General features: G+C 45.0%; 1 pseudogene; it reads left to right on the top strand.

The window, feature by feature from the left end:
• The first annotated feature begins 5,888 nt into the window (after positions 1–5,888).
• Positions 5,889–6,583, top strand: LOC122899971 (annotated as a pseudogene).
• The last annotated feature ends 1,138 nt before the right edge of the window (positions 6,584–7,721 follow it).

Here is a 7,721-nt window from a genome sequence, read left to right as displayed (position 1 = left end):
TAGAAGCAGAAGAAATATCTGGAGTCCTGGATGAGTTTCTTTGGCAGAAATGGGTCACCCCTAGGGCAGAGACTTTCTTCTCTGCTGGACCTATTGAGCCTCCCCCCAATAGCCCTGTCCAGGGAAGCCCTTTTTGTCTGTTTGAATGCACTATGTTCTGCTGGTGTATTGTACTGTGATCCACCTGTCCTAATAAAACCTCTGAATAAAGGATAAAGACACCAATCATGTGGAGATAGAAGCGAATCCTCCCAGGGGTGCATGGGAGGCTTAGCTGGGTGAATCCAACTCTTGATTTCAGCTCAGCCCATGATCTCAAGGTTGTGAGACCGAGCCCAGTGTGGGGCTCTATGCTCAGGGCAGAGTCTATGGGATTCTCTTTCTCCCTCTTTCTCTGCCCCTCTGCCTGCTCATGCAATCTCTTGTTCTATAAATCAATCAATCAATCAATCAATAAGTAAATATAAACAAAATGAAAAAGAAGAGGAAGAAGGGGGAGAGTGAGAAGGAAGAGGAGGAAGAAGAGGATAAGGAGGAGGAGGGGAAGAAGTAGTTATTCCTCCCAGTGTCAATAGTCCAGGGAGGCAGTGGTCCTCCTGCAGAAAACTGAACCAGGGAAGATTGGCGTCAGGCAAGACAGGAAGCCCTAGCCTCACTTTACAAAGAGTTGTTCACTTATAGTGCCCTCGGCTCAAGAACCCACACTTCATGCCCCACCCCGGAGCATCAACACTTGGATCCAACAGAATGAAGCCTGGATCCTGGGTCAAATAACATGTCTGTCCAAAGGAATTGGGTCCTATGAAGCAGAACAGACTTGGAGAACGAGAGCTTCAGCCAAAGGTGGAAAGGTGAGAGAAACAGCCCTGATCTCTCTCTCCCTTAGAAGGGAGCAGGGCTAACTCTGTACCTCACTGGCTCTGTGCTTTCTTCTCCAGTGCTCCCATCCCTGAACATGACCTGCAGCGAGACCTTGGAGGGCAAGGCTAGCCTAACAGGCTGGATGTTCTCTTTCTCTCCCAGGAATATCTCCCTGACCAGTATGCCCAGCAGTTAATGGGAGTCCTGCCTATGGGAACGGGACCTACCGGATGTGTGTCGCCTCTTAGAGAGAGATCAGAGGTTCACTTGCTAAATGGAAGGCACAGGGAACTGCAGTGCACACCCTGTGCCCTCACATTCTGGCCTGGTCAGGACAGGAGGCAGGGTGGGGAGAAGACAGCAGTCCTGTGTTACTAGGATGGCCAGGTCAATATAAGACCCTTTTCCCAAAAAGGCCCTGGTGCATCAGAATGGAGGAACAACCCTCTGTGTTTCTTATTGCTGCTGGTTTACTTATTGTCATTCTTGCATGAGTCCTCTCTCTAAGAACAAGAAGTCAGCTAGAGCTGTGGGAGCCCAAGTGAGAAATTTGGGCAGTGAGTAGGATGGGCGGGGCTCTCCTGGGATATGGGCAGTCCCTCGTGTCTGCACAATATGGAGGGCACGACAAGCCTCTGTAACAGGAGCTGAAGTCAGAATGCTGAGAAAGTGGGAGCCCATATGTGCATATCCACCCTTAGCCCTATTCAAAGTCAAGGTCCCTGGGGACCATGAGGTGAGCATGACCTCTTCTTGCTCTGGATGAGGACTGGGTAGTGAGGGCTGAGGCTCCCTGCTCTGAGCTGGTCCCTACTGCTCTCTGCCATCAGGCTCAGCAAGGTTGGTCTAAGGGCATTTCCAGGTGAGAGATGGAGGAGAGAGTGTGACAGTGGCAGTTTCAGGATGCAGAGGGGGGATAGATAGCCTCAAAGATGGGGTCTCAAGAATCTCCTACACCTCATTTACAAGAAGGTTGTAAGAGGCACTGCCTGCATTGCCTGGGGAGTCCCTGCTAGGAAAGGGGCAGGAAGGCTCTGGCAGCCTCAGCCAAGGAACATTTGGGGAGGACCTGTGATTCCAGGTGCGAGTGGACCAAGAAGGAGCAAGGAAGGCCTAGTGCACCTGAAAGCTGGGCCAGGGATGAGGGTGGAGGGCTGTGAGCCTGGAGTTTTCCTGAGTCAGGTCCTGTACAGACCCCACTGAAGCCTCTTTTTCTAGACTGCCTGCCAGTCATCTGAGCTTTCTGATGTGCCTTCCAGTTAGAAGCTGTTGGCTCAGGGGAAGGGAGGGAGGAGGCTGAGCTATAGGTGGGGTCTGTGCCAGTAACTGAGCATGGCCAACCAGCAGACAACAGCCCTGGTGCACAGGTGGTTATGCAAATGGAGATCAAGACACCTAGGAAGAGAAAGTGCTGTGTTTGCGACCACTGCCTGGCCTCGAGGAAGAGGTAATAGGACCTGTCCTTCAGGGATGCCCTGTGCTTCTTGGGTGGATGGGTTGGGGCTCGAGAGGAGGGAAGGCTTTGAGTTGTTGCTCCAAAGTGGTGTTCTTGGTCCCAGAGCCCTTTCCTGCTCTCGTCTTGTGCTTGGTAGAAGCAGACCCAGGCGACGGTGCTGAGGGATCATGTGGGGCAGCAGAAGACCAGCAGAGGCTGAGAAAAGATGTGTGAGAGAGAAAATAGTCAAGGTGTTATTCTCCTTCAGAAAAAGGCAAAGCTGAGTTTGGACAACTGAAGAAGTCCTGAGAGCACACAAAGGGATGTTTGGCACCAGATGGGCTTCTATTGGTTTCTCTTTCCTCCCTGAGCTTGTTAGCTGTCAAGACCTGGATTAACACCAGATGGCACCAATGGGCCATAATGGCCGCAAGCAACATTTAACAGCCTCAGTACACTCCCCATTGAGAGGCAACATATTCTAGAATATTCTAGACCATTCAGATCTCCAGATGACTGTAGCTTCAACCCATGTCACACAGAGCAGAAGAGCTTCTGTTGGGCCTAGCTGACTCACACAATGAGAGAGAATAAAAGGTGGTTGTATTATGTGGAGATTTTTTGTTATCTAGCAATAGGTAACGGCAATGTATAATGTACTACTAATATTACATTTTATTTATTGTCTCTCTTTCCTGTGAGATGGAAAGCATTAGAACAATATGTGCTGTGTCTCTGGCATTAATGATTACCAGGCCTAACACAGAGATTGGCCAAGAGGCATTTATGGAATATACCTAGAGGAATGAATGAATGCTGTGATCAGAATTCCTTCAAGTTGGTCTTGGAGCTGGTAAGAGGAATGTTTATAGATGTTTCACATGGGGAGTTCTCTATGAAGTGTGTGTGTGTGTGTGGGCACGCGTGCACCTGCACAAGTTCCTATGTGAGTTTAGTATGTATGTATTGGTCTTTGTTGCCTGAAGAAGGAACAAGGAATATGAAGAGTACCTCCTGCACTCATATTCCAAACACATGGCAGTATAGACAGGTAGCACCTAACCACCAGATGCCTCTGAGATGTTTTGGGCTCGGGAAGGGGCTTTAATTATGTTGTAGGTCATTGACTCAGCTGCAAGGCTTGAGGCCCTTTGGAGCACATGGTGAGCCACCCTCAAATCCTCCAATCAGGCTAGAAATGAAATCTGAGGTTGAGTAGCAGAGCTCCTATCTAGCTGTTAAGGGTAGCAGACAGTGGGACCTGAGGTGGTCAGGACTGAAGATTCTGGCATTGACATCACTTGACATGACTGAGGAAAGAGCCAGTATTTCAGCCTCTAGCATCAGAGAAAGCAGTAGGAATGAGGGACAGGAACTTGTGTCCAAAGTCATCTCCATGGTAAGTAGCAGTATGTTTATTGGAGCATCCAGCATATTTGTCAGGCTGGCTGTAGATCTGGAAATCAATAGTTCTGGCTTGGAGACCTCTCTGTTCCCTAAAGCCAGAGTCCCTGGGCACTCAATGGGGGAGGAAATATCAATATCAATGTAGATTTTGGGGAAACACTTTACAAGACAAACCTGACAAAACATGCATTACCCCTTCATGTAGGGCTCTGTGCTAGTGTCATAGGTCAGGGACACACTGGACAGGTAATGAGTAAGCAGGAATAAAGGAGTTCAGGTCTTCTGTCCTCAGTCCTGTGACCACAAAGAGGTGTCACCACTCTGCTCTCAGATTCTCAACGAACAGCACTGAGGTCGGGTGGGGGGGCGGCTGGAAGGAATGGGGATGTAGAAAGTACACACATGTTTGGAAAAAGTGTAGGCTCAAAAATGACATGAGGAGAGGTGATGTGTATACCTAAGGTTGATTTCTGGCACACAGCCTAGAACAATAAGGAAATTAATGCAAACAACAAAATGTTGATGGGAGTTACCACATCATAAGATTTAGATGACCTATTTTTAAAAATAACAAAACACAAAATGTACAAGGAACAGGACAACATGACCTGTTCCAAGTTTAAAAAAAAAAAAAAAGAAAGAAAAAAAAAGCAGAAAGTGTTCCTATGGAAGATCAGATGGTGGACTTACTAGACAAGTACTTTAAATCAACTGTATGTATGATTCTCTGAGAATTAAGGAAGTCAAGCAATTAGATATTGGTAAAATAAAGTATTTACAAAAAGATACAAGACACAAAAAGAAACTAAAAGGAAATTCCAGTGCTGATATACACGATAACTCATATAAAAATTTTACAAGAGGTGTTCAAGAGCAGATTTCAGCAAGTAGAAGAAAGAATCACTGAACTTGAAGGGAGGACCATTGAAATGATCGAGTCTGAGGAACAAAATGAACACAACTGAAGAAAAAGGGAAGAGAGCCTACTGGAGCACGGACATAACATAAAGGAAACCAACATAAGCATTTTGGGAGTTGCAGACAGAGGAGAAAGAAAAAAGTAAGAGAGATTGTTTGAAGAAATAATGGCCGAAAATGCACCCAAATTCAAGAAAGACATGAACATAAACATACTCCAATGAAACCATAGAGCTTGGCAGAATAGTGACAGAGAGATGATCCAACTATACGTTAGTTAAAAGAGACTCACTTTGTCAAAAAACACAAATAGTTTGACAGTGAAAGGATGGGAAAAGGTATTCTGTGCACAAAATAACCAAAAGAAAACTGGACTATTTCTACTAATATCAGTCAAAATAGACCTAAAATAAAAAAAAAATTTGGAAGAGACAAAAAAGAACAGTGTATATGAACTGTTCCCAAGTTGTGTTCACAAGTTGTGTTCACAAGTTTCAATAGAACATGAAGATGTAACAATTATAAATGAGTAGCATTTAATCAAGAAAATCTATGAAGCGAATCTTCATAGAATGAAATGCAGAAGAAGAGAGACCCACAACAATAGTTGGAGAATTCAATATCCCATCCTCAAAATTGGATAGAGCAACTAAGCAGAAGGAAACAGAGGGCTTGAGCAACATCAAAAACCAACTAGATCTGACTCCCATATACAAGAACACTCTACCCACAATAACAGAATACACGTTCTTCTCCAGGGTACATGGGACCAATCCCAGGATGGATCACATTTCAGACCACAAATTAAGACTCAGCAGAATCAAAAAGAGAGATATCACACAAACTATCCAAGCGCAATGTAATGCAGTTAGAAATCAACAACAAAGGAAAACTGGAAAATTCACAAATTGGTAGAAATTAAACACTCTTAACAAATGGGCCCAAAAAATCAAAAGTAAAATACTTACAAAGTATTTATGTCAGTGACCATACCCTCCGTGAGGGTTCTGCTTGTCCCCTTCATACCCTGCCTGCCTTCCTCCCTCCAGAAGAGCTGGCTGCGTGGTGACAGGCTAAGGAGGAAGAGAGAAAGGAGGACCAAGAGAAGGAAGACCTGGCCACATCTGGGTGGTGTCTGCAGTGCCAGCAGGGGAGGTAGCGGCTGTGGTGGCAGTGTGGGTTGCACCCTGTGGAGGACAGTGTGTTGGGGGCTCTCTCCCTGCACTATTATCCAGACATCTGGGCTGCAGCCCCTCAGGTGAAGAAGATGAATACTCTTTCCTATTGTGACCCATGTGCCCTCTTCCTCTGTCCACCTTGCCCTGGAAAACTGGCTTTGTAATTACCCTTTTTGCCACCTGATCCAACTTACATGCCAAAGTGTGATGAATTTGAAAACCCCTGGAACTCACACCAGTCAGAAGGAGCAGACTGACAGTACTCTTCCAGGGAAAAAGATGCTATTGAGAGTGTTCCATGACTAGACCAGTCAAGGCAACAGAATTGCCTGTATTTTGTGTGTTGTTCACCCAATGCCTTGTATGCTTTACTCTTCTCACATGGAAATGCTATTGATTTTGATCAGATGATCAGCTTTTACATACCACTGTATGTAAATCATGGATTAATTGTAGTATATTCTTGTATGCTTATTCTGGGTATGTATCAAGTTCTGGGAAACCAACAGAGAAGAATCTCTATGCAGGTAGAGGAGCTGCTGAGCTTGCTCTTAGGACAAGATATGGCATTTACCCTGAAAATGTGATCATATATGGCCAAAGTAGATGGACAGCTCTGTTTGTAGATCTTGCTGCTTGGTTTGAGAGTGCTGCTGTTAATCTTCATTCTCTTTTGACCTTGGTAATGCCAGTCACTTCTCCTGATACTTTTGATGCATTCCTAAACATTGACAAAATCTCTATGATAACTTCACCAGTGTTAGTAACTCATGAGACTGAATAAAGGACAGGCAAGACTAGGTAGGAAGATGGGTAGGGGGTGTTGTGACTAAGCTCACATAGGGGGCTATGTAACCAGGCTCACAGAAAACCCACATGTGGAGAGGACAATATGGCAGAAGGTGAGGGGCCAAAGAAGAAAAGAAGGAGACTAGAGGAGCTGCTGGCTGAGAAAATGGCTGTTGATGGTGAGTGTGGGGACACTGGAGACTGGGAAGGTCGCTGGAACCATATAGAGAAGTTCCTCGAGCAATCTGTACCCTTCACACACCCTGATTTCGAACCTACCACTGAATGTCTCCAGTTTTTGTTAGATACATCTAAAGTTCTAGTCATTTGAGCTGGTTGCTTAGGATGTGAACTCCTGAAAAATCTGGCATTGTCTGGTTTTAGACAGATTGATGTTATACACATGGGCATTACAGATGTTTCCAATCTGTTTTGTTTCTTAAATTCCACATATGAGTGAGATCATATGATAATTATCTTTATATGATTGAATTATTTTGCTTAACATAATACTCTCTAGTTACGTCCATGGTGTATATCTATATATACCACATATTCTTTATCCATTCATCTGCTAATAGACACCTGGGCTCTTTCCAGTGTTTGGCTGTTGTGGACATTGCTGCTATAAGCATTGGGGGGCACATGCCCCTTCGGATCTGTATTTGTATCTTTAGAGTAAATACTTAGTAGTGCAATTGCTGGATTGTAGGGCAGCTCTATTTTCAACTTTTTCAGGGACCTCCATACTGTTTTCCAGAGTGACAGAAGCAGCTTGCATTCCCACCAACAGTGTAGGAGGGATCCACTTTCTCTGCTTCCTTGACAACATCACTCATTTCCAGACTTCTTCATTTTAGCCATTCTGACTGGTGGGTTATCTCATTGTCATTTTGATTCATATTTCCCTGACACCAAGTGATGTTGAGATTTTTTTAAATTTAATTTTATTTGTTCAGTGTTCCAAGATTCATTTCTCAGGCATCACTACCCAGTGTTCCATGCAACATGTGCCCTTCTTAATACTCACCCCCGCCCCTCCAAAACCCTCAGTTTGTTTCTCAGTGTCGACAGGCTCTCCTGGTTCATCACCCCCTCCGATTTCCCCCAACTCCCTTCTCCTCTCCTTCTCT

This window comes from Neovison vison, chromosome 1 (genome assembly GCF_020171115.1).
Source record: "Neovison vison isolate M4711 chromosome 1, ASM_NN_V1, whole genome shotgun sequence".
NCBI lineage: Eukaryota > Metazoa > Chordata > Mammalia > Carnivora > Mustelidae > Neogale > Neogale vison.
This window is presented reverse-complemented; position numbering and strand designations above follow the sequence as displayed.